The sequence below is a fragment of the Giraffa tippelskirchi genome, chromosome 8 (assembly GCF_054371585.1).
Source record: "Giraffa tippelskirchi isolate mGirTip1 chromosome 8, T2T-mGirTip1v1.2.pri, whole genome shotgun sequence".
Taxonomy (NCBI): Eukaryota; Metazoa; Chordata; class Mammalia; order Artiodactyla; family Giraffidae; genus Giraffa; species Giraffa tippelskirchi.
Window position 1 is genome coordinate 122,102,261 of NC_137282.1, and position 27,636 is coordinate 122,129,896.

A 27,636-nucleotide genomic window follows, 5' to 3' on the forward strand; every position below is an offset into this window, starting at 1 on the left:
GAACTATAATCAATATCCTCTGATAAGCCATAATGGAAAGTAATACTAAAAAAGAATGTATATGTCTATGTAAATATAACTGAATCACATTGCTGTACTACAGTAATTAACAAAACACTGTAAACCAACTATACTTCAATTAAAAAAAAAAAAAAGGATCCTGACCCCCAATGTGATGGTATTAAGAAGTGAGCCTTTGGAAAATGAGTTGGTCATGAGGGTGGCGGCTTTGTGAAGGGCATTAGGTCCTTATAAAGGGAGCTGCAGAGAGATCTTTCCTCTTCCACCACATGAGGACACAGCAAAAAAAATGCCTGTCCTTTATGAACCAGGAAATGGACTCTGCCCAGACACTGAAGCTGCCAGAGGCTTGACCTTGGACTTCTCAGAATCCAGAACTGAGACACAAACTTCAGTTACTTATAATCCATTCAGTTCATGGTACTCTGTTACAGCAGGATCGACAGACTAAGACAGTAACTAAACAAAAAAAATAGGTCTGATGAGGGAATACTGTCAAGCTGGCTAGTACCCCTGCAATTCCACAAATAAATATTGCCAAGGGGAGATAATTAAGGCTGCCCTGTGTTTTCACTACAAACAAAGCTAGTGGAGGTGATGGAATTCCAGTTGAGCTACTTCAAATCCTCAAAGGTGATGCTGTGAAAATGCTGCACTCGATATGCCAGCAAATCTGGAAAACTCAGCAGTGGCCATAGGACTGGAAAATGTCAGTTTTCATTCCAGTTCCAAAGAAAGGCAATGCCAAAGAATGCTCAAACTACTGCACAATTGCACTCATCTTACACGCTAGCAAAGTGATGCTCAAAATTCTCCAAGCCAGGCTTCAGCAATACGAGAACTGTGAACTTCCAGATGTTCCAGCTGGTTTTAGAAAAGGCAGAGGAACCAGAGATCAAATTGCCAACATCCGCTGGATCATGGAAAAAGCAAGAGAGTTCCAGAAAAACATCTATTTCTGCTTTATTGACTATGTCAAAGCCTTTGACTGTGTGGATCACAATAAACTGTGGAAAATTCTGAAAGAGATGGGAATACCAGACCATCTGACCTGTCTCTTGAGAAACCTGTATGCAGGTCAGGAATCAACAGTTAGAACTGGACATGAAAAAACAGACTGGTTCCAAATAGGAAAAGGAGTACGTCAAGGCTGTATATTGTCACCCTGCTTATTTAACTTATATGCAGAGTACATCATGAGAAATGCTGGGCTGGAAGAAGCACAAGCTGGAATCAAGATTGCCGGGGGAAATATCAATAACCTCAGATATGCAGATGACACCACCCTTATGGCAGAAAGTGAAGAAGAACTAAAGAGCCTCTTGATGAAAGTGAAAGAGGAAAGTGAAAATTCTGAAAGTTGGCTTAAAGCTCAACATTCAGAAAACTAAGATCATGGCATCCGGTCCCATCACTTCATGGCAAATAGATGGGGAAACAGTGGAATCAGTGTCAGACTATATTTTTGGGGGCTCGAAAATCATTGCTGATGATGATTGCTGCCATGAAATTAAAAGACGCTTACTCCTTGGAAGGAAGGTTTTGACCAACCTAGATAGCATATTTAAAAGCAGAGACATTACTTTGCCATCAAAGGTCCATCTAGTCAAGGCTATGGTTTTTCCAGTGGTCATGTATGGATGTGAGAGTTGTACGGTAAAGAAAGCTGAGCACCGAAGAATTGATGCTTTTGAACTTTGGTGTTGGAGAAGACTGTTGAGAGTCCCTTGGACTGCAAGGAGATCCAACCAGTCCATCCTAAAGGAGATCAGTCCCGGGTGTTCATTGGAAGGACTGATGTTGAAGCTGAAACTCCAATCCTTTGGCCACCTCATGCGAAGAGTTGACTCATTGGAAAAGACCCTAATGCTGGGTAGGATTAGGGGCAGGAGGAGAAGGGGACAACAGAGGATGAGATAGTTGGATGGCATCACTGACTCGATGGACGTGGGTTTGGGTAAACTCCGGGAGTTAGTGATGGACAGGGAGGCCTGGCGTGCTGCGATTCATGGGGTCGCAGAGTCGGACACGACTGAGCGACTGAGCTGAACTGAACTGTATTTTCACTGAATCAGTCAATCTCTGTGAATTCTCAATATATGCTTAAAATCAGTTCCCTTACCTTGCAAGACATTTCTCAATGGCTCATAAGACTGTGTTTATTTTACTTGATTTTGAATTTCATTTTCCAGAAATTAAAGAATAATATGTGATTCATCGTTTTATCCCTTCAGTGGACAGCATGTAGTAGATACTCAAGAAATATTGATATTTGCTGAATTGAGATGAATAAAGAGCTTGCTATTTTTCAGTGAACTGTGGTGTTGCCTCATCCATCATATTGACCCACATCTGCTCCGAAGCTCTGCCTTTAGGGCTTATAAGAGGTGAAGACACTTAATGACAAAAGTCTACAATTATTCAGTCCCTATTATTGCCAGATATTGAGGTGGATAGTTCATACCCTTGGGTTATTTAATCTCAGCGACAATCCCAAGGGAATTCCTCATTACGGATGTGTTGTATATTATGGTGTCATTGACACACCGGAATTTTGTGGAACTTGTTGAGGACAAATGACTTATAAAGCAGAGAATCAGCATCAGAACTGGGCTTATACATCAAGTGAAGCACTGGTCATTGCACCACGTTGGTTATCTTCTTTGTGAATGAAAGAGTTATTTAAAACAATGAAAGAGTTATTTTTAAAAAGCACATTTAATTCTAGAAATGCTTTCCTTTTTACTACCCTCATTGGCCTCTAAACTTTGCCTCAGATCAAACATACTCTCACAGCCAAGCCTCCCTCATTTTCTCAGAGCATCCCCCTCTTTAAAACGTGTGCTGTGTCACTAAGCCGCTCGTTATGGAAAGAGCATCTAGTTCCTTGATTCTCTATCCTCCCTCTGATGTATCCAAAAGTTACATAGTCACTGGTCCCAGAATTATATAGGTATAAGCATTGCTACCCACATCTGTTGATGGATTTGCTTCACGTAATGTAACTAAGTAACTGTGAATTTACCTGGAGTATCGTTAACCTGTCAGAGCTGTCATCTATGCACCCAAGTGATGCAGTGATTAGTAACCTTCCGTAGTGAAGAAACAAAAGTGTATTTTGTTAAATTTGAGTCACTTAGTGAGGATTTCTTTTTGACAGTTACATACCAGTTATTATGAGCGTCATATGCTGAAAAATTCTTTTACTAGCTCCTGAAGCTGAAATTACCCTCCAGTCACCAACAGATGCTCATTTAATGAAATATCTGAATTTCTGAGGATTTAATTGTGAAAACTTCACATCTTCTTCCAACTCTAGCACATAAGTACTGAAAACTCAAAAGAGCTTTGTTAGGATAAACTGTAGTCTTTATTGTCTGAAAATGCTGCTGCTGAATCATTTACTTCTCAGAAATGCTTGAAACACACACACACACAAACCCATCTTATCAGTTGACTAACACATTATCATGGCTTGTTATGAGAAAATTGAAAAAAAAAAATCACACTTCTGATACTTGGTCAATAAATGGTCCAAATGGTGCAACTTGGGATCTAGAAAAGAAAATAAGACTTAAAATATACGATCAGTTCTAGTTTGACTCCCAATTCTGCATAATTTGGGGGTAAGGGATGGCAGTGATGGGAGGCCAGTGTTAATGCACGATGTCTAAGCAACATGAGAGCAAGTAGATCACCAATCAACACTTATATTTCCTGTGTCCTGTTATAAACAATTTAAATTATTAACTAGTTTAATCTCCATAATAACACTATAAAGTGATTACTATTAATAACTCTGTTTAACATGTGGAAAACTGATGCAAGGGAGGTTATGGAATGTACCTAAGGATGAATAGTTAGTAAACGCTGACTTTAGATTTAATCTTATACACCATGCATACCATTCTATTGTATATCAGCACCTATCAGTGAAGCAGAAGGTGAAAGGCAGCTGTCTACCTCTCTTTGGCAAAATTTTAATGCATGTCCATTGAATTCTAGAGCCAGAGATCATCAGTTTAATCAGATGCATAAATCAGCTCTGCAGTGTTCCTGATTCATTTCTGCTTGCACATTTTTAATAGTGAGGAATTTGTAACTAAGGGCTTCCCTGGTAGCACAGTAGTAAAAGAATCATCCTGCCAATGCAGGAGACCCGAGTTCAATCCCTCGGTCAGGAAGATCTCCTGGAGAAGAAAGTGGAAACCTAATCTAGTATTCTTGCCTGGGAAATCTCATGGACAGGGGAGCCTGGCAGTTTATAGTCCATGGAGTTTCACAAGAGAAGGACATGACTTAGGGACTAAACAGCAAAAGCAACAACAATTTATGACTAGCTTAAGTCCTTGGCTTCTATTTTGTGGTGAATTTACCTACCAGCAAGATCTTATTCATGTTGAGTTGATGTCTGTTTCCCCTTCAATTCTGTTCATGGGTTCTTTATTCGTTTATGGAACCCAAGGATTAAACTTATCTCCTTTTTCTACATCATACCTGTATTAATTGCCCAGAGCTGCTTTAAGAGTACTGCAGATTGGGTGTTTTAAAGCCACAGAAACATATTTTCACAGAGTTCTGGAGTCAGAAGTCAAAAATCAGGGTCAGGAGGGTCATGCTGCCTCTGAAACTTGTAGATAATTCCTTCCTTGCTGCTCTCATGGCTTTTGGTGGTTGGCTGTTAACACGACCTTCCCTGGGTGCGGCTCTGTGCATCCAGTCTCTTTCTCCTCCAACATCACATGGTCGTTTCTCCTGCCTCTCTGTATCCACATGGCCATCTTCTTACAAGGACACCAGTCCTATTGGATTAGGGGCTCACTGTACTCCAGTAAGAATACTGAAGTGGTTAGCCTTTCCCTTCTCCAGGGGACCACGTTTTGTCAAAACTCTCCACTGTGACCCATCCGTTTTGGGTGGCCCTACATGGCATAGCTCATAGTTCCATTGAGTTAGACAATGCTGTGGTCATGTGATCAGATTGGTTACTTTTCTGTGATTATTGTTTCCAGTCTCTCTGCCCTCTGATGGAGAAGGATAAGAGGCATATAGAAGCTTCCCAGGTGTGGATGTGACTGGTGATGGAAATAAAGTCCAATTCTGTAAGAGCAATATTGCATAGGAACCTAGAATGTTAGGTCCATGAATCAAGGAAAATTGAAAGTGGTCAAACAGGAGATGGCAAGAGTGAACATCAACATTTTAGCAATCAGTGAACTAAAATAGACTGGAATGGGTGAATTTAACTCAGATGACCATTATATCTACTACTGTGGGCAAGAATATCAGAGAAGAAATGGAGTAGCCATCACAGTCAACAAAAGAGTTTGAAATGCAGTAATTGGATGCAATCTGAAAAAAGACGGAATGATCTCTGTTCGTTGCCAAGGCAAACCATTCACTATCACAGTAATCCAAGTCTATGCCCCGAACAGTAATGCTGAAGAAGCTGACGTATACATACTTGACGTACTCCTTTCCGAATTTAGAATCAGTCCATTGTTCTATGTCGAGTTCTAACTGCTGCTTCCTGACCTGCATACAGATTTCTCAGGAGGAAGGTCAGGTGGTCTGGTATTCCCATCTCTTTCAGAATTTTCCAGTTTGCTTTGATCCACACAGCCAGAGGCTTTGGCATAGTCAATAAAGCAGAAGTAGATGATTTTCTGGAACTCTCTTGCTTTTCTGATGATCCAACGGATGTTGGCAATTTGATCTGTGGTTCCTCTGCCTTGTCTAAATCCAGCTTGTACATCTGGAAGTTCATGGTTCACAAACTGTTGAAGTCTGCCTTGGAGGATTTTGAGCATTACTTTGCTAGCATGGGAGATGAGTGCAATTGTGTGGTAGTTTGAAAATTCTTTGGCTTTGCCCTTCTCTGAGAAGGGAAAGAAAACTGACCTTTTCCAGTCCTGTGGTCACTGATGAGCTTTCCAAATTTGCTGGCATATTGAGTGCAGCACTTTCATAGCATCAATATTTAGGATTTGAATTAGCTCAACTGGAATTCCATCACCTCCGCTAGCTTTGTTCGTAGTGATGCTTCCTAAGGCACACTTGACTTTGCATTCCAGGATGTCTGGCTCTAGGTGAGTGATCACACCATTGTGATTATCTGGGTCGTGAAGATCATTTTTGTATAGCTCTTCTGTGTATTCTTTCCACCTCTTCTTAATATCTTTTGCTTCTGCTAGGTCCATACCATTTCTGTCCTTTACTGTGCCCATCTTTGCATGAAATGTTCCCTTGATATCTCTAATTTTCTTGAAGATATCTCTAGCCTTTCACATTCTATTGTTTTCCTCTATTTCTTTGCCTTGATCACTGAAAAAGGCTTTCTTATTTCTCCTTGCTATTTTTTGGAACTCTGCATTCAGATGGGTATATCTTTCCTTTTCTCTTTTGCCTTTTTCTTCTCTTCTTTTCATAGCTGTTTGTAAGCCCTTCTCAGACAACCATTTTGTCTTTTTAAATTTCTTTTTCTTGGGTATGGTCTTAATCACTGACTCCTGTACAATGCCATGAACCTCCGTCCATAGCTCTTTATGCACTCTGTCTATCAGATCTAATCCCTTGAATCTATTTGTCACTTTCACTGTATGATCATAAGGGATATGATTTAGGTCATACCTGAATGATCTAGTGGTTTTCCCTACTTTCAATATAAGTCTGAATTTGGCAACAAGGAGTTCATGATCTGAGCCACAGTCAGCTCACAGTCTTGTTTTTGCTGACTGTATAGAGCTTCTCCATCTTTATCTGAAAAGAATAAAATCAATCTGATTTCGGTGTTGATCATCTGGTGATGTCCACGTGCAGAGTCTTCTCTTGTGTTGTTGGAAGAGGGTGTTTGCTATTACCAGTGTGTTCTCTTGACAAAACTCTGTTAGCCTTTGCCCTGCTCATTCTGTACTCCAAGGCCAAATTTGCCTGTTACTCCAGGTATTTCTTGACTTCCTACTTTTGCATTCCAGTCCCCTATAATGAACAGGAAATCTTTTTTGGGTGTTAATTCTACAAGGTTTGTAGATCTTCATAGAACCATTCAACTTCAGCCTCTTCAGCATTACTGGTTGGAGCATAGACTTAGATTACTGTGATATTTAATGGTTTGCTTTGGAAACTAACAGAGATCATTCTGTCATGTTTGAGATTGCACCCAAGTACTGCATTTCTGACTCTTTTGTTGACTATGAGGGCTACTCCATTTCTTCTAAGAGATTCTTGCCCACAGTAGTAGATATAATGATCATCTGAGTCTATATTTAGTTCCATTCCAGTCTATTTTAGTTCACTGATTCCTAAATTATCGATGTTCACTCTTGCCATCTCCTGTTTGACTACTTCCAATTTAACTTGACTAAAGATTATGACTATGCCTATTTCCTGAAACTTAATTTCTCTGGGTGAAACATTGCCAGATCCTTCATATATAATAGCAAGATTATCCCTCTCATGACCCTGGTCTCTTTACTGAGAAAATGCTGAAAATAACCAGCAATTCTTTTTAAATGAGTTAGCTATTCAGAACTGAACACTTTTGTGGGGGCACATCTCCTCAATTTGGGTTGAAAAATATCCATTATTTTGTTAATTTATTCATTGCCTCATTCAAAATATTAAGGATACAATGGAAACACAGCCTTCTCCTCATAAGACATCAAAATTATACAGAGTTAAATTCATCATCTTTTCCTATATTCTCTCACCCAGACTTTAACACTTCTCTAAAGTATAGCATTCTTCTTTTTTCTCCTCTGCAACCTGTGTTTAAAATCCTCCAAATATCTCTTACCTCTATAATTGTCTTTCTATTCCTACTACAATTACCTGGTTAGACTGTGATAGCCATTAGCTAGAGTATTGCAATGACCTTCCTGCACTCTGCTCTCTCTACTCCTGTCCACCGTATCTGTTGGTCCCATTCACATCAATTAGATTATCTCTTTCACTTCAACAGGAGTCTCTCCTTTCCTTCAGGACTAAGCAAAAAATCCTCAGATAGCTGTTCTACCACCCAGGTCTTGTGGAAATTTCCCTTATATCTTGCAGTGCTGTCCATATTTCAGAGCTGCAGGTTTAGTTAGATATTTCCTTAATATCAAGCATATTCAATATCAAAGTGTTTGCTAATGCTATTCCTCGATTTAGAAGTGACCAACTCCGTTTCAATCCCATATTAAACTTAACTAAACACTACTCCCTCAAAAATTAAAAAAAAAGAGAGAGAGAAACAAAACCCAATGAATCAAATGATAGAGTTGGTTCCATGAAATTTCTCTTACTTAGTCTAGCTCAATATGACTTCTTTCTCTTTTGAAACTATATTACATCATAAAAACTGAAATAATGTCATTTGCAATAACATAAATTATTTTGATCTACATATTATCATACTAAGTGAAGTCAGAAAAAGACAAATGCCATACGATATCACTTCTATGTGGAATCTAATAAAAATGATACAAGTGAACTTATTTTAAAAAACAGAAACAGACTTACAGATTTCCAATTCTAACTTATGGGTACCAAGGGGAATGTGGTAAATGAAGGGATAAATTAGAAGATTTGGATAACATACACTCACTACTGTACATAAAATAGACACACAACAAGGATTTACAACATAGCACAGGGAAGTCTACTCAGTATTCTGCAAAAACCTATACACATACGTATAAATATAACTGATTCATTTTGTTGTACATCTGAAACTAACACAGCATTGTAAATCAAATATACTACAATAAACTTTTTTGAAAAAAAAAAAAACAGTTTAAATTAAGAAAAAAACATTACTTGTACTTTTCCTGAACATGAATCACATTCTAAAATTATTATGGACTCTTCTGGGTTTTGCATTTTTTGTTGTTATTTTCTTATTGATACAAAGACTCCTTTTCAGTTTGAGCTGGGCTTTTTCTTTCTCTTACACTTCTTGGTTTCAAAGCTTTTCTCCCAACGCAAACACTGCCTAGAACTTTCTTTGCAATAACTAAATATTCATAACATTGCTTTGTTCATACACTTACAGTGTGTTACTGCCTTGGTGTTATAAAGAATCATGAGGTTCTTTAAAAAGAGAGGAAAAAACCCGGTGGCTGAATGGAGCATTTATTTTCCTCATTTCTTTTAAGTAAAGTCTGACACTTGACAGGGAACTTGGCTGCCTGTCAGTTATTTTCCTGGCACTCAATTCCCCATATACAGCCTTCTGATGAGCCTTGGTAGATCTGAGACATGAATTTGGTGCTATTTTTGAAACTGGTTCTCTGAATGATCATGATCCACCAACATTAAAGTTAGTTTGTGATTAGTCTGCACTTAAAAGTCAGCCTGCATTAACCAGGAAGAGGTGAGGGATGGTTGTACACATAGGGGTAAGAGGGGATAAGGGGGGGGGGGTGCAGATTGAGTGAATATTTATTAATACCTCTAACATGGATTTCGGAGAAGGCAATGGCACCCCACTCCAGTACTCTTGCCTGGAAAATCCCATGGATGGAGGAGCCTGGTAGGCTACAGTCCATGGGGTCGCTAAGAGTCGGACACGACTGAGTGACTTCACTTTCACTTTTCCCTTTCATGCACTGGAGAAGGAAATGGCAATCCACTCCAGTACTCTTGCCTGGAGAATCCCTGGGACGGCGGAGCCTGGTGGGCTGCCGTCTATGGGGTTGCACAGAGTCGGACACGACTGAAGCGACTTAGCATAGCATAGCAACATGGATTTTTTTTGAAACAGATTTTTTGAGATGCAGAGGTGCACGAAGATGAAAGTCCATTTATTCCTTTCTCTTTCACCCCTCATCTGGTCCATCATCTCTTCTTCTGTAAGAATCTGATGATATATAGCTTGCATCTTTTCTCTGCAGTACTGACAGATGGAACATGACTCCAGCTGTATGAGAGCATCTGTAGCCAGTGATGTAGAGGGGGATTTAAACTGCAATATAGAGATACAGCCTTTAAGAAGCCAGTTGCCTGTAATTGGATGGGCCAAACTTATACTGACTTTCAAAAGGGAAAAGAAAGTATTAACACAAAAGGCCCATTGCAACTTTAATCTGTATTTATGGTGAACTGGCTTTTTGTTTTAATAACCATCAGACTACATATGGACAAAGTTAATTTATCTCTCAAATCAGTCCTTGCACTTAGACAAATTTAAACTACGGTGATACACTGTTAATCTGTTGGTGAGACTGCATCTTTTATTAAACATACATGTAGGTCTTGAACTATATATGTCAACTTGCAATTGATTATGATATAAAGAGGAGACTGTATGATATGTAATTAGCATGTTATTGTGCATCTTGAAAGATCTGCACTAAAGATTTCAAGTTATTTTAAGCATTTTCATATTTATTTAATGTTTCAACATTAATATATAGGTGTTATGTTAACTGAAATAAGCCAGACACAAAAAGACAATGATTATATAATTCTACTTATATGAAGTACTTAGTCAAATCCTTAAGACAGAAAGAAGAATGCTAGTTGCCAGGGTCTTGAGGGAGGGGAGAGTGGTTGTAATTGTTTAAGTAGAAAGAATTTTAGTTTTACAAGATGAAAAATGTTCTGGAGATACATAATGTTTATGATTGAATGATAATGTGAATGTACTTACTGCCAATGAATTGTACACTTGAGAATAGTTCAAGTGGTAAATTTTAAAATATGAATGCTTTATCACAATTTTAAAAATCACTTTCCATGAAAACAGGTAGCTATAAAATATGGAAAACAAAATTTTTGACCCAACAATGTGAGTGAGTGAATGAAAGTCGTGTCCGACAGTTTGCAACCCCATGGAATAGTCCATGGAATTCTCCAGGCCAAATACTGGAGTGGGGAGTGGGTAGCCTTTCCCCTCTCCTGGGGATCTTCCCAACCAAAGGATCGAACCCAGGTATTCCCACATTGCAGGTGGATTCTTTACCAGCTGAGCCACCAGGGAAGCCATCAATAACATTTCTCTAAAATCCTAAGCACAGAATGAAAATTCTAGGGAACAATCTAAGTTGCTCATTTTATGAGTTTTAAAAAATTCGTGAAAAGCTAAAATAATGAAAGAAAACACAGTTATTCAAATACACCTCAGTTCCAATATATTAATAACAGTGTTAAAGATAGTCAACACATGATTTTTTAAGATATACTTGAAATCATTTCTTTGTGAAATCAAACTACTGTGTGTATTGTAATTTAGATAGTGTCTTAATGAATAACTATGCAATTTCTGGATTTTTCTTTATTTAATGTATATATGAATGTATACTGATGTGTAACATGGCAATTTCTTTATTGTTGTTTGTTATATTACACATATAAAACATGTCAGAAAACAACTTAAGCAATACTGTAGTTCCACCGTTTGCCACAAAGTGTCACTGAAAGACTTTGAAACTGCTCACCCTGTCACTTAAGCGATGAGTTTGAAACATTGCATGAATTGTAATATTCTTTATAACATAAAACTAAATACACTTGTTTCAAGTGGGATTTTTCTAGACGAAATTTTTAAGAAAGAATAAAATGGCTAACAGGAATCCCAGGTGGCTCAGCTTTAACGAATCCTCCTGCCAATGCAGGAGACAAAAGAGGTGCGGTTTGTATCCTTGTGTTGGGAAGATCCCCTGGAAGAGGAAACGGCAACTCGCTACAGTATTCTTGCTAGGAAAATCTCATGGGCAGATGAGCCTGGTGGGCTGCAGTCTCTGGGGTCTCGAAGAGTTGGATATGACTGAGCGCGCACGCACACATAAACACACACACGGCTAACGTCTTTTAAATTAAATACTTAAATAAATGAATGAATCAAGATGAAATAAAACTTTTCCTAAATGAAAAAAAACAACAAAAAAGCAATCGAATACGCATAGAAGATAGCAACTATTTAACTCCCATGAGAAATCTATCTTGAAAGCAGTAGTCATCCAGAATCATTACAGTGAGATGTAAGAAACAGGAGAGACTATTGGTGTTGTCCGCAAAGGGTAAAACCCCCGAGACACTGTCCTCTTTCTCATATTCATTACCCCTCACCCCCTGGCATTGGCCCTCTTTCCTATTTTTAGTTTTGCTTCCTTCTCTTGTTTCTCTTCCCTGGTGGGTCAGAGGTAAAGCCTCTGCCTGCAATGCGGGAGACCCGGGTTTGATCCCTGGGTCGGGAAGATCCCCTGGAGAAGGAAATGGCAACCCACTCCAGCACTCATGCCTGGAAAATTCCGTGGGCTGCAGTCCACGGGGTCGCAAAGAGTTGGACACGACTGAGCGACTTCACTTTCACTTTCACTTTCTTCCAGGGCAAACATGCCAATACGTCCTGACTCAGCCTCCCGTCTCCACGCGCACGTCCGGGATGGCTATCTGTGAATCTGTCTGTGCTCAGAAGAGCAGCAGGCACAGGTGCCACTTCTTTCCTGGCAAGTCTGACAGATGGGACCCTGACAAGAAGCACAGCTGCGGTGTGAAATGCACCCCAGTGGTTATCTGCCGCTGCTAAGTCACTTCAGTCGTGTCCGACTCTGTGCGACCCCATAGACGGCAGCCCACCAGGCTCCCCCGTCCCTGGGATTCTCCAGGCAAGAACACTGGAGTGGGTTGCCATTTCCTTCTCCAATGCATGAAAGTGAAAAGTGAAAGTGAAGTCGCTCAGTGGTTATCGAGCATTAAAGTAAAGAAAACTTCAGAAAAGGTACTGTAGAGTCACAGATAACAGTGTTTGCATTGTATTTCAGTTTCTGTTTCCTCAAGAAAATGTAGAAGTCTGCAATCTGACAAATATTTTCTCATTGACACTTGCTTATTTTTTTTTTTTTCTCTGTTCTCTCGAATTTTAAGTTGCTAAACTCCCTCTCCCCTTTAGGGATCCTTTAATTTTCTTATTTTTTCTTTCTTATTCTCTTGTTCTATTCTCTAGGAGAACTTTCTCAACTTTATCTTCCAATGCTTCTGTTGAATTCTTCGTTTCTGCCCTTGTATTTTTTTACTTCCGGTATCCCCTTTTTGTTCTCTGATGGTGCTTTGTTCTTTAGACTCCTATGTATCTGTATATTTTTAAATTTATTTTTAATTGGAGGATGCTCGCTTTACAATATTATGTTGGCTTCTGCCATACAGAGTGAATCAGCCATAAGTGTGAATGTCCCCTCCCACTGGAACTTTCCCCACCAGCCCCACTCCACCCCATCCTTCTAGATTGTCACAGAGTACCACACTGCACTCCCTGTGTTATACAGCAACTTTCCTTAGCTATTTATTTAACATATTGGCTTCTCAGATGGTGCTAGTGGTAAAGAATCTGCCTACCAATACAGGAGATATAGGAGACACAGGTTTTATCCCTGGGTTGGGAAGATGCCCTGGAGAGGGGCATGGCAACCCACTCCAGTATTCTTCCCTGGAGAATCCCATGGACAGAGGAGCCTGGCGGGTTACAGCCCATGGGGTTGCAGAGAGTCAGATATGACTGAAGGGACTTAGCATGCACGCAGTGTGGATTTTCAGTGCTACTCTCTCAAGGGGTCCCACTCTTTCCTGCCCCCACTGCATCCAAAGACGGCCCTCCATATCTACCTCTCTATTCTTGTCCTGTAAGTGGGTTCATCGGTACCATTTTTCTAGATTCCATATACATGCATTATTTAGTTTTCTCTTTCTAACTTATTTCACTCATTTAACAGACTCTAGGTTCATGCACCTCACCACAACTGACTCAAATGTGTTCCTTTTTATGGCTGAGTAGTATTCCATTGTATATATATATACCACAACCTCTTTATCCATTCATCTCTTGATGGGCATCTAGGTTGTTTCCATTTGTATCGTAAACAATGTTATTGCAAATAGTGTTGCAATGAGCAGTGGGGTACAGGTGTCTTTTTCAGTTATAGTTTTCTCAGAGCATATGCCTCGTTGTAGGATTGCTGAGTCACATGGGAGTTTTATTCCTCGTTTTTTTAAAGGAATCTCTATACTGTTCTTTATATGGCTGTATCAATTTACACTCCCACCAACAGTGCAAAAATTTTCCCTTTTCTCCACATCCTCTTCAGCATTTGTTCTTTGTAAATTTTTTGATGATGGCCATTCTTACCCAGGTGAGGTGATCCTTCATTGTAATTTTGATCTGCATTTCTCTAATAATAAATGATGCCACTATTTTAACAAAGGACGCCAGTGAGGTAGTGTGGGGAATAATTGTGATACCACAATTAGTAAATCATTGGGAAGGGATTTAGAAAGACAATATCTTCACATAGGCACAAATGTACCAGGAGAAACCACACAGAAGAAGGACTATACAACAGAAATGCAAGGGAGATAATAATTCACAGGAATCAAGTCCAAAGGAAATTCTTCAGAGCGGAAAGCTGGAAGCCAGGCTTGACTTCCATTGTCTGTGAGAGGTCGGGGAGGGCTCACCTACCGAGGATAACATTCTACACTCAAGGTGCCAGAGACCAGAACATCCTGATGTTAATTAGTATCCTCAGGCCTTTGAGCCTGGCCTGGAGGGAAGGTGAAGGGGGAGGAAGACTCCAGGGTCTCAGCATCTGCAGTTCTATCAGTGGCTACATCTAGTAGACATCAAAGGAATTTGTCTGGGGGTCGGTATCAACTTCTTGGTTATCCATGTCTTTTTCCTCATTACAGATAAATCACTATGTTTGTTCCCAGGACAGCCTCTCAAAATTCCATCTGGATCTCTACCCTATTCTCTGAGCTCTTCAGAGACAGTTCTCATCTTTGGCCCATTTGCACTAATTAGGACACACGAGTAGTCTCTCCTTTGCCTGACACTTGAATTCTATTTATCTTACTGCCTGCAATAAACTTAAATTTTTGGCCTCCTTTGTAGAAATACTTTCCCTCACTCATTTCATGGATGTCTTTCATCCTCTTGCATTTTTCATCCACGCCCTTTCCGTCTTTGTTATCATTTGCACTCACGACGTCAATTCTCATCTCTAGGAGTCTAATCTCCAAAGTTTAATGCCAGTTCTTCGCTCAGTCATGCTTTCCATACCGTAATTTCAAAATTCATTTTTTCATCTTTTATATGTTTTGCATTTACTTCACATGTGACTCATAAAGCACTTAGACACTTTCCCAAAGATTAGGGAGAGTCACTAAAAGGTTTTAACCAAGGAAGTGACAAGACTCTGTTTCTATTTTTTCAGAGATGACTTGGGGGGAGTGTGGAAATTATATATGCTCTTAAACTGGAAGCAAGGGAGCCAATTTTTAGACTTTTTAGAATTCCGAGGAAATACATGAGGACAAAAGAATGCTGAAAACAAGTGAATTCAAGAAATAATAATGAAGTTGAAACATAAAGCCATGGGGAGGGATTAGATATGAGGATGAGGGAGGTAAAAAGAACTGAGGATGATCACCCAGTAGGTTGCTCAGCAGGTAGGGAGATCTTATTGCTCACCTTATTGCTTATGGGTTATGAAACAGAAGAGAAAGAGGTGGATTCATTTGGAAATAAAGATAGAAGATAAAAAATTCCATTTTCCTTATGTGAATTTGAAACACTTGTGAGTTATTTTGCTATCAAAATATCCAAAAGGGATATTTTGGTATTTGGATTTATGGGTCTATATTTCAGAAGCTATATTTCAGTTACAGGTAAATATCTGGAATTCATTGGATTAGCAGTTGAACAGATAAAATCAACCAGGGATAGAAATAGAATGAGAAGGGGAAGACCTGTCATGTTCAGAGAATTATTCAATTTCAACCAAATACTCTTGGTTGGAAAATATCCAAAGGTGACTTTTTTCCTTTTGGAATACTATTATAGTACCGAGCAGTACATCAGTTTTGCTCTAAGAAAATCATTTATATTTCTGGTTATGACCGATAAGCTTGTTACAGAGCAAATCTCCCATCCGAAACAACCAGGAGTGTCACACATCTCTTTACAACGTTGAAAGCTTCCCAAATAGTGAGGACTTGAACGGACAATGTCCTGGAGAAAAGGAAAGAAGACAGTTGTTCGCTAACATTCAGCACCTCTTTTCCTTCTCAAGGCTTTTGGCAGTTTGCAAGAATCAGCTGAATGAAAATAAATGTAGCAGCAAATGACATGAGAAGTTGAGCAGGAATTTGAGCAGACTTATTGAACAGAGGGCAATCTTTGTAGCTCAGGATCCATCAACAAGGTAAACAAGCCTGGCTTTCAGTGGCAACCCGAAAAGCAAACTCTAGTAGAGATGAGTCTGAAGGAGACAGGCTCCGCTGAAGGATGAAGCCCGGCTACAGATGCCTTCACTTATTGACTGCATAGAGGTTTTCTGTATCAACACTAACTGCCTGCCAAAGCAAATGCAAATTCTTTGTGGAAGAACATACCATTAGCCGGAGCATCAGATGATTTGTACAGTTTTTCATACAAAATGTCATTCATTCAATAAAAAAAATCATCAGGCAGACACAAAGCCAATACCATAAGACCAAAGTCTGTAGGAAAAGAAAATTATGAATCTTTCAGAAATGTTAAAACAGTTAGATTAATGAACTTAAGAAATTATGTGATATTATGTGGACTATTAATAAATAATTGAGTGTGGTGACTTATATGAGAAGAAAGTCCAAAAAAGAAGGGATATGTGTGTATGTGTGTGTGAAGCTGATTCACTTGGCTGTATGGTAGAAACTAACACAACACGGTAAAGCAACTATACGCCAAGAAAAATTAATGAATAATTGGAAAATATTTAAGAGGGAGCTTTAGACTTAAAAATATGCTAACTGGAAGCACAGCAATGAATTCAGTAGAAGATTCGATGGATAGAGCTAACCAATGGGACCATCCAAACTGATAGTAAACTATCCAAACTAAACAATACAGAGAAGACAATTGGAAATACAGACAATACTGTGAATAATACATGGTTTAAATTCTAAAATACATGTAATTGGATTCTGAGTATGTGAGAAGTAAAGTGAGGCAGAAACAATATTTAAAACATATTAGAAAGGAGAGATGTTATCCAATATTTTTTAAAACTAGACAAAAGTAGAGTCCTGTGATATATCACTAGAGACCCATTCCAGATTAATATTAGCAATTAATATTATATTACATATATCTCATTATCCAGCTTTTTAACAATTACTTAAAGATGAAACAGAAGGGCATATTTGTTAAACTTGATGGCACAAAGTCACAGAGGTTAGAAAGAATGCAATAAATCCTATTATTATTCATAGAGGACATAATTCTGTAAGTAAAAGCATGGAAAAATCTCCAGATAAACTACTAATCCTACTGAGTGAATTAATCACATTTGCTGGCGGTACACACTATACAAAGTACACAAAATGAATATCCAAAATATCCAACATATATATAGACATCAATTGTTGTTACTAAAAAAAGATAAATAACTAGAAAAATACAATTACAAAGATGATACCACTTGTACAATAAAAATATTCAACATCTAGGAAAAATTTAATGAGAGTTACATATAACTTCTGCATTGAAAGATCATAAAATATGAAAACATTGAAAAATAATATAGATAAAGCATAAGCCATAGTCATTGAATAATGAATATTATAAGAATGTAAATTTTCTCTAAAATTGTGGTATAAATTCAATGCATCCCTAGTCAAAATCTAAGCTTTTTTTTAGTAAATATTAATAAGGTGATTTTAAAATTTGTATGAAAATGCAATAGGCCTAGCCAAGATGATACTGAAGAAGAACAAATTTAAAGGATCACACTTTACCATCTATCAAATCTTACTGTAAAGTAAACAAAACAGTACAATACTGGCAAAAAGAAAAATAGGTCAAGAAAACAAAATTTAAAGTTTAGAAAATGGCCTACACCTATACAGACTCCTGAAGTCCTTGAGAAAAGGGGCCCTTTTGCATGATAAATGCTCACCACCTTTCTTTGCTATAAATGGTTCTGAGTAAATTGATATCTACATGAAATAAATGAAATTTTATTTCTACATCACACAATAAGCAAATATTAATCTCAGATCAATGATAAATGTAAAAGAAGAAAAATAAATCCCCCATCATATGACCTTTGGATAGACAAGCATTTCTTGAGCAAATTTTCTCAAAAATATTAAATATAAAGGGAACATTTGATAAATTAAATAACCCTAAAATTAAGGTACAGCAAAAGAGTATGAAGATAATGCCACAGAGTAAGAGAAGATATTTCCAGTGCATTTATTTTTAAAGATCAATTTTCATAATTGTTTCTTAGAGTTAATGTGCTTTGCTTTTGCTACTGTTATTTTTGCTGCATTTAACTTATTTTTTATTGAAGTATCAGACATGTGGAAAATATGTAAATATAGCACCAGAAAAAAATGTACACAATCTGTAACCAAAGGAAACTTGTATCCTGATTTATAACAGCATAGGCTAAATTTTGCTTTTTTAGCTTAATTTAAATGGAATCAAAATTCATGTTTTATTTTGCATCTGACTTCTTTCTCTCATCATTATATTTATGAGATCTTTCAAGTTGTATGTGTAGCTGTACTTTTATAATTTTCCTTGCTGTATAGTGTTCCAATCCATGATTAGATTAATATTTATTTATTATCCATGGATCTTTTCATTGGTTCTAATTCAAGACTCTTGCAAACGTATTTGCACATGCTTTTGGTGGATATATGTATGGGTTTCTGATACTTATAGATCTGTCTGAGCCAAATTTCTATCTGAGGTGTGCATACGACCACTGTTATTACAAAATTGCCAGATGTTTTCTAAAATGCTGATTATACCACCAGTTCTTGCTCTGGCTAGCAGGTGAGAGTATCCTAGTTGCTCTATGTACTTGTCAACTCTTGATAGTGTCAGTTTGTTTTTTATGTGAGATATTTTATTGAGTCAAGTGCAGCATATTCTATATGTTTATTGGCTATTTGGAAGTGAAAGAGAACATTACTCTCCAGAATTTACCTTATTTTAAGGAAGTCTTGTTAAAAATTTTACGGGGCAGTTTGATGTCTAATTTAGGATGTGATTTCCTTCAAAATTAACATTATCATTCCCTGGTTTTAACCTGGACTTGTTTTAAACTAGATATTCTTCAAATTAAGCCAGCCATTTATTTCTCCTCCTCTTCCTATAGTACTTCTAAACTTTTGTATTTTTAACCACTTAATATAGTTTGTTTGGCCTTAAATGTATGTCATTTTACAGAGTCTGTATTAATTTTTCTATTTTTCAAAATCAGGACCTCATTTCTGAACAAAAAAGATGCCTAATTAATGGTTACTAAGTGACTACTTATATGAAATTTGTAAAACTCATTTTGTTCCTGACATTAGAGAATTTGTCATGACTGTTTGATTCTTGAGAGAATAAAAAGGAATTCAATATAGGTAAATCATAGTACCTACTTCTCCTTTGGCATTTTATATCACTTCTGCTTACATAAATCCCTGAAATCATGTCTTAGAGTGTCTTAGGTGAAGACTGAAAACAGCAGAATGACCTTTTAGATAATAGGATGGACCACATTAAATGAGTTTGCAACTAAGCTAGAGACTGAAGGAAAGTCTTTCTGTTTGGGCATGGGTATTACAATTATGGAACGTTCAATCTCTTGCAAACCATGTTGATTTCTATTTTATGGTAATTTATATTTAATGATCATAAGTGGATTTTCTACTTATTACTACATGTTTAACTTTACTAAGTAATTTTAAATCATATTTCCTTTCCTATCTCTGAATATATTAATATTTGCAATAACTGAGCAAGTATAAGGAAAGGCTGCATTTCTCCCAAATCTTACTAATTCTAAACTTATCCAGGATCATGACATTTCCATTAAGTTTGATAATATGGTAACTAAAGTGTTTTTAAAAATAGCTTTATTGATTTTCAAAAATACATCTTTGCCTCCCACTTGCCCTATAAAATGTATCTCACTTTTCTTGAGTCATAAGACATTCAATTCTCCAAATCAATGCTGAAAATGTGGAGGTGTGAAAGCATTGTTTTCTGAAAGAAACATTTGAAAAGAGAGCTTAGTTTTTAAAATCATCAGTTCATTTGTATTAAAATTATTCTCTCAAACATAAGTAGATTCTATAGAGGTGAAGATCATATATTGTGGAGTTAAAAAACCTAATTCAAATTTCAGCTTCCATATCCTTTAACCTTGGGCAGGTTACTTAACCTCGCTGTGCTTCAGTCTTCCATGGTGGCTCAGACAGTAAAGAATCTGCCTGCATTTTATCCCTGGGTTGGGCAGAACCCCTTGAGAAGAGAATGGCTACCCACTCCAGTATTCTTGCCTGGAGAATTCCATGGATAGAGGAGTCTGGTGGTCTATGGTCCATGGGGTTGCAAACAGTCAGACACAACTGAATAACTAGCTCTGTGTTTCAGTTCTGAAGCTTATAAGATTGAGATCCTTGTGCTTATCTCATAGGCTTGTATTAATGAACACAAAAACACTTAGCATGGCGCTTATAGCGTGAATGCATGATGTGGGTGTGTGCTGAGTCGCTTCAGTCATGTCCAACTCTTTGCAGCCCTATAGATTGTAGCCTGCCAGGATCCTCTGTCCATGCGATTCTCCAGGCAAGAATAATGGAGTGGATTGCCATGCCCTTCTCCAGGGAATCTTCCCGACCCAGGGATTGTCTCCTGGATTGGCAGGCGGGTTCTTTGCCACTAGCTCCACCTGGGAAGTCCCATAAATGCCTAATAGATGTTCACCAAAAATTACAAATTTTCAACTGAGTGAAACAGTCAAATTTGCCACAAATTATCTCTGTTTTACAACAGTATAGACTTCTAGCCCTGGGTATTTAAAAAATTTCACTGGAGATTGTGGTCTTTATTTATTAGATAAACTTAACCTGTAATCAATGAGCAATAAACATTTCTTAGTTTTAGGGTTCACACTGAGTAAGGTAAGGGGACATCTTTATAAATAGCACATTGGAGAATGTGAGATTTTTATTCTCAATTCAGAGAAAAAACATTTTTAAAGAATGTGTACCTGGTTCCTCTAGACAAGAAGAGCAATGTTATAAACAGCCACAGTTGTTCAAAATTCACATGCCCATGGATCCAGTGAGAAGTTCCAAGTAAACAGCAGTTGTGTAGTGCATTTTAATAAGTGACTATGTAAAGATTATATTAATTAATTGTCGATTTGATTAAGTAATATTCATGCCCTAGTGAAGGGATATGAAAGTGAATTACATGCAAATTAATGTAAATACTTGCACATTGACAAAGAGAAAATGCTGTTTGAAACAGCTATTAGTATTGTTAAGTTTTTAATTATATGCTGAGGCCAAATGTTTCTGTCAGAATAGCTCTTTGAAGTAAAAAGGAAATAATTTGATATGCAAAATGGGTTAGGACACATCTGTTCTATGGAAGAGGGTGGACAATTAACAAAGATGGAGAAATTAATCAGTAGGAAGAGCAGAGTGGAGGTGAGGAAATTATGAGTTCCATTTGGAACAGGTTAAAAGTGATGTGCTTAAGGAATATCCATCAGAAATATGCTGTGTGGTTAAATTTAGAGCCACAAGAACAGAACGCATGATTAAAGGTACAAACTTGCCTAAGATGATGCAGCATTTATTAAAGGGAAGTCTTGTCAAAATAGCTCACACTGGCTTGTCTTTAGTTTGTCATTCACCAGCTCATAATTTTGCAAGTCTTGGCAATCTCTGGTAATGGCTGGGATTTTTACTTTTTCTTCTTTTCCTTTCATTCATTTTGTTGTTGCTGTTCAAACAATACTTTATAATAAGTAAACATGCTGTAATAGGGTCATGCATTTCTAACTGAAAAGCCAGGAAGTGGACATTTGTTTAGAAATCAACAACCCTGACACTTTTAGTCATGAAAATGGGAGTTTCTTTTAATTGTGTTACTCATTAAAACAAAGAAGATGGTCCACTGTATACTTTTATATGAATATTTTTTCCTTGCTTCTCTTCTTATTTACATTATTATGTATAAAATAGGTAACTGATGAGAGCCTGCTACATAGCACAGGGAACTCTACTCAGTGCTCTGTGGGGAATGAAATGGGAAGGAGACATGAAAAAGAGGGGAGATATGTGTGCATATTGATGATTCAGGTCATTGTACAGCAGAAACTAACACAGCATTGTAAAGCAACTGTATTCCAATAAAAATTTTTTTAAAGTGTATTTCTTTCTCCATATATGTCTAATTTTGTTACCATAAATTAAAACACTGAAAACTGATATTTAAATTTTGTTAGTCAAAGCTTAAAAAGTGCCCTTTTCATAACGTCTTAAGACTATGCCTATTATATTATACATAAAAGTGAAAGTGAAGTCGCTCAGTCGTGTCTGACTCTTTGCGAGCTCCTTGCCAGCCTCCTCCATCCATGAGATTCTCCAGGCAAGAATACTGGAGTGGGTTGACATTTTCTTTTCCAGGAGATCTTCCTAACCCAGGGATTAAACCTAGGTCTCCCCCATTGCAGGCAGGAGAGCTCCCAGGGAATCCCATGTTATACAAAAGGGACAGCTATTTTTCAATGTCATGCATTTTGCTTAGTTACAGAAGTATGTGTAGATTGCTAGTGTAAGTAGGCTATTTTGATTAGACCATGTTTTTCAGAAAAACTGTGTCTTTTTCTCAATGCTTACGCATACCACATCCTGGAAATGACCCTCTCGTCTAGTATGGGGAAGAACCCAGCAACATGGGAGTTATGAGAAATATCGCTTACCTGGGTTAATCTTGGAAAATATTAAAGGACCGATTCTTCTTCACTGACTCAACTCCCAATAAAAGGTGCTGTACAGAAGTGAATTCCCTGTCATTCCAGGCATACCTTCTGAAGGAGGGTAAGGAGTGAGCTGGTTCTGAAGCAGGGAAAGTACTCAGGCTACTGTGTAGTATGGACCTTGGTCTGGCTGGCTAGGCATGAACTAGAAAGTAATCCTTTGAGATGTTTCTTTGGATGATGACACTGAGACGACTGAGCCACACTTGAGTTTCTGCCTGAATATTTATTCATTAATTCATTCTTTCAATATATATTTATTGGAGGTAAATTTTGTTTACAAAAATAAGTTACATGTTTTAACATGCAATTGTTCATTTTGTAAAAAAAATGCAAAACTGTGCATTGTGGTTTAGATTCTCATCTTCTTCCATATACTTTGCACACATTCATATTAAGTAGAAACTTACAGAGAAGTAATAGATGTCAGTCACTATGGTAGTTGATGGGAAAATGTTCTGATGTCATTCCTGCAATAGTGCCTCCTCCACATTCTGGAATAGATCAATCCAGAAGAAATAATTTCCCTAACTCATCTTTTTGTTAACTTATATTAGACATTATAAATGCATTTTAATTCATTTACAGGGATTTCATTTAAATTCATGCAAAAACTCTTTTTAAATTCATATTATACATTTTGAAAAATATTCTGATGTTTCTGTATCAAGTAATTACTACTGCTGGTCTATAAATCAATAGTAATGAGGTTGAAAGGATCTCAAGTTCCTTTCTGTTGTTGATTTCATTGTAATTAGTATTGTTAGAGATATTAGTGCAAATATCACCTATAAAAACAAATCATTTATTAGGTTTATGTTTGTTAAATCTTAGTAGTTGTTTACAACTAGATCTAAATACTGCAGAGATTAGAATGAAGAAAACTTGAAAAGTGTTCAGCTATTTTATTGTTAAAGAAGGTTGTTTTAGAAAAAAAAGATAAAGAAATTGAAGTGTTTAATCCAGAATGGTTTGAGAATACAAAATAACTTATTGTCTAAGAAAGTTGTTTCCACTTCATACAGCAAGTTGAACTAGATCTCGATAGAAAAATGAAATGTAGATGAAATCTCAAGGGCCATTTGTCTGATGGCTGCAAAACAATGAAAGTTGTCATTGGAAAAAAGTGACACCTATAATGTTCACTTATAATGTTTATCAAGTTATAACTAGCAATTTACTGAGGAAGTCACTGTGGTTCCAAAGGAAAAGAATGAATATAATGAATATTTAGACCCTGAATTCTCAGCAGTCATGGACTATAAGGTACAGGACACCTTACCTTTCCATCTACATTGTGAGTTAAATATGCTATGAAACAGCATCACAGACTGAATTCACAAGCTCAGGGTGACCAAATCCTGTAATACTACATAGTGAACTTTAACATTTTAATTTTTGCTTGTAAAACTCATATCCTTTAAGATTGGGACTAAAAATTATTGTTCTCCAGGCTGTAACTTTCTTCTTTGAACTCTTAAATACAAATTTCAAACATGTTTTCTGCCCCTACTCTGCCTGACTTATTTTCCCCCAGCCCTATCACTTTTCGTTCTATGCTCTGAGTCTGCATGTATTTTTGCTGTAATTCTGTTATTTATCACTGTCCTGGTAATCCCTCTGTACTTCAGCTATGGCTTTTGCACTTTTCTAAATCTAAACTGACTCCTCTCTCACTTCTTATTTGCACCAAAGAACATTAGGCTCAAACAAAGTCACTGAAGCATCTTCCAGACTCTAACTGGTGTCCAAATAATGTCCTGTTTTCCAAATGTCAAGTGACTACTTATCTGGATAAATATAACTGTTATGTCCATCTTCATATGTCTTCTCTGAATTCTCTGTCCTGGAATGTTGATGCATTCATGATATGGATTTATATACACTCCTAAATCTCACTTTTATTTTGCTTATTTTCATAACTGACTTCTCATTTTCAACTTCCATTCCTAGGGTAACCAAGAACACCTACCTTGAATCAAGGACTACCATGAGGAAATTAGACAGCCATGCAATGGAAAAGGTCAGTTTTCATTCCAATCCCAAAGAAAGGCAATGCCAAAGAATGCTCAAACTACCGCACAATTGCACTCATCTCACACGCTAGTAAAATAATGTTCAAAATTCTCCAAGCCAGGCTTCAGCAATACATGAACCGTGAACTTCCAGATGTTCAAGCTGGTTTTAGAAAAGGCAGAGGAACCAGAGATCAAATTGCCAATATCCGCTGGATCATCGAAAAAGCAAGAGAGTTCCAGAAAAAAACATCTATTTCTGCTTTATTGACTATGCCAAAGCCTTTGACTGTGTGGATCACAATAAACTGTGGAAAATTCTGAAAGAGATGGGAATACCAGACCATCTGACCTGTCTCTTGAGAAACCTCTACGCAGGTCAGGAAGCAACAGTTAGAACTGGACATGAAAAAACAGACTGGTTCCAAATAGGAAAAGGAGTACGTCAAGGCTGTATATTGTCACCCTGCTTATTTAACTTATATGCAGAGTACATCATGAGAAATGCTGGGCTGGAAGAAGCACAAGCTGGAATCAAGATTGCCGGGAGAAATATCAATAACCTCAGATATGCAGATGACACCACCCTTATGGCAGAAAGTGAAGAAGAACTAAAGAGCCTCTTGATGAAAGTGAAAGAGGAAAGTCAAAAAGTTGGCTTAAAGCTCAACATTCAGAAAACTCAGATCATGGCATCCGGTCCCATCACTTCATGGCAAATAGATGGGGAAACAGTGGAAACAGTGTCAGACTTTATTTTTGGGGCTCCAAAATCACTGCTGATGGTGATTGCAGCCATGAAATTAAAAGACGCTTACTCCTTGGAAGGAAGGTGATGACCAACCTAGATAGCATATTTAAAAGCAGAGACATTACTTTGCCAACAAAGGTCCGTCTAGTCAAGGCTATGGTTTTTCCAGTGGTCATGTATGGATGTGAGAGTTGGACGGTGAAGAAAGCTGAGCGCCGAAGAATTGATGCTTTTGAACTGTGGTGTTGGAGAAGACTCTTGAGAGTGCCTTGGACTGCAAGGAGATCCAACCAGTCCATCCTAAAGGAGATCAGTCCTGGGTGTCCATTGGAAGGACTGATGTTGAAGCTGAAACTCCAATCCTTTGGCCACCTCATGCGAAGAGTTGACTCATTGGAAAAGACCTAATGCTGGCAAGGATTGGGGGCGGGAGGAGAAGGGGACGACAGAGGATGAGATGGCTGGATGGCATCACTGACTCTATGGGCATGGGTTTGGGTAAACTCCGGGAGTTGATGATGGACAAGGAGGCCTGGCATGCTGCGATTCAATGGGGTCACAAAGAGTCGGACACGACTGAGCGACTGAACTGAACAATGCAGTATTTGTCCTCAGAATAATATAGTTTCCGTGCGAGTAGATTACAACTATAGGAACACAGAAGAACATAAAAGGACAGTCAACAGTCAAATATTTAATCCTGTGTGACTGGCTAAGTAAAGTGTATAAAAATAGCTTTGCATGTAGTACGGAATTCCTCATTCAAACACAGTTCTAAAAAATTACTCACGTTACAGAAAATTGGGATGAGTTTTTATATGTGTATGTTCACAGATGCACAAATATACACACATTCAAAGGTGGGGGAGAGAAATTGGAGTCATATAGAACAGGATTCTAATTCAGGTTCCAAGATGTGACAGCTCTGTGACTCGAATTAACCTATTTGAGTGACATAAAGATAATAAGGACACTAATTCCAACTCCCTGAAATTATTGTAAAAATTAGCCGAAATACACGTGTTGATATTCCCATGCCTGGCTCCCAGTAAATAATCAATAATTGTTGCCCAACCAAATGAGTGTCAACAACTTACTATTAGTATATAACCTTGTGTAGTCATTTAAACCTGTCTTAAGCCCTAACTGTAAAACTGGGATAAAAATATTGATAATACTGACTTCATAGAGAACTCTAAGAGCTAAGTGAGAAAATCCAAGTAACAGACAAATGCTTGATATCTAACAGAATACTCAGCAAATATCAATTATAATTATTATTAGATTATGCTGATTTCCCCTTTTTTTTTACTTCATCCAAATACTTCAAAATTTTAATTCCACCACTTTTTATAAAATACACATATTACATTAGAAATAAGAAAAGTTAGTTTTTTCATTAATAAAAAAGCTTCAGTTGTCTTCACATTTGTTTTCATGAGTTCTTTGATATTGCAGAGAATCTTCTAGGATTTGATATCATGCCATAAGATCAAATGTGTCAGAGAATGAACATAAGTACAGTTAATTTTGGAGGGGGACATGGCAACCCACTCCAGTATTCTTGCCTTAAGTATCCCATGGACAGAGGACCCTGGTGGGCTCAGTCCATAGAATTACAAAGTGTTGGACACAACAGAAGCGACTGAACAGACACACAGTTAATTTACATAACCTTAAACTTCCCTTATGCCATAAGGATCATTTGTTTTCTTTAAGATTCCAATTTAAACAAATAGAAAGCACTTTAGAACACTTGGACTCATATATTGTAACAGGGGCTCAACCAAGGCCATTAAGCCAGAGCAGGAAAAAGAATAGTCAAGAGGAAAGGTGTGAGGATCGGCACACTCTCTAAAGATATATGCATTGATGACGTTTAACAACTGCAGGTCTTATAAACCTCCCAAGGATTCTGTGACCTGACGCTCCTGAACGTAACACCATCTTGTTGGCCCATTCCACTGAACATTGATACTCAAGTAGGGGAGAAATGTTTTCTTGGGGACCAAAAAAAAAATCTTTTTTTTTCCATGATAAGCATATG

The 27,636-nt window shown here is 37.6% G+C and overlaps 1 protein-coding gene and 1 long non-coding RNA gene across 4 annotated transcripts in view; one reads left to right on the top strand and one right to left on the bottom strand.

The window, feature by feature from the left end:
* The window catches only part of HCRTR2 (hypocretin receptor 2), a 128,610-nt gene that overhangs the window by 41,509 nt on the left and 59,465 nt on the right, over positions 1-27,636 (bottom strand). The gene's annotated exons all lie outside the window — the stretch shown is intronic.
* LOC145516339 (uncharacterized) overlaps positions 1-27,636 on the top strand; it is a 125,911-nt gene that overhangs the window by 8,845 nt on the left and 89,430 nt on the right. Inside the window, exons 1-2 of one of the 2 annotated variants that reach the window (XR_014061310.1) lie at positions 12,321-12,724; positions 24,777-24,846. This is a non-coding gene — a long non-coding RNA (uncharacterized LOC145516339). Of the gene's footprint in view, positions 1-12,320; positions 12,725-24,776; positions 24,847-27,636 lie in introns of those variants that run through there. The other variant, XR_014061309.1, reaches the window with a different exon arrangement.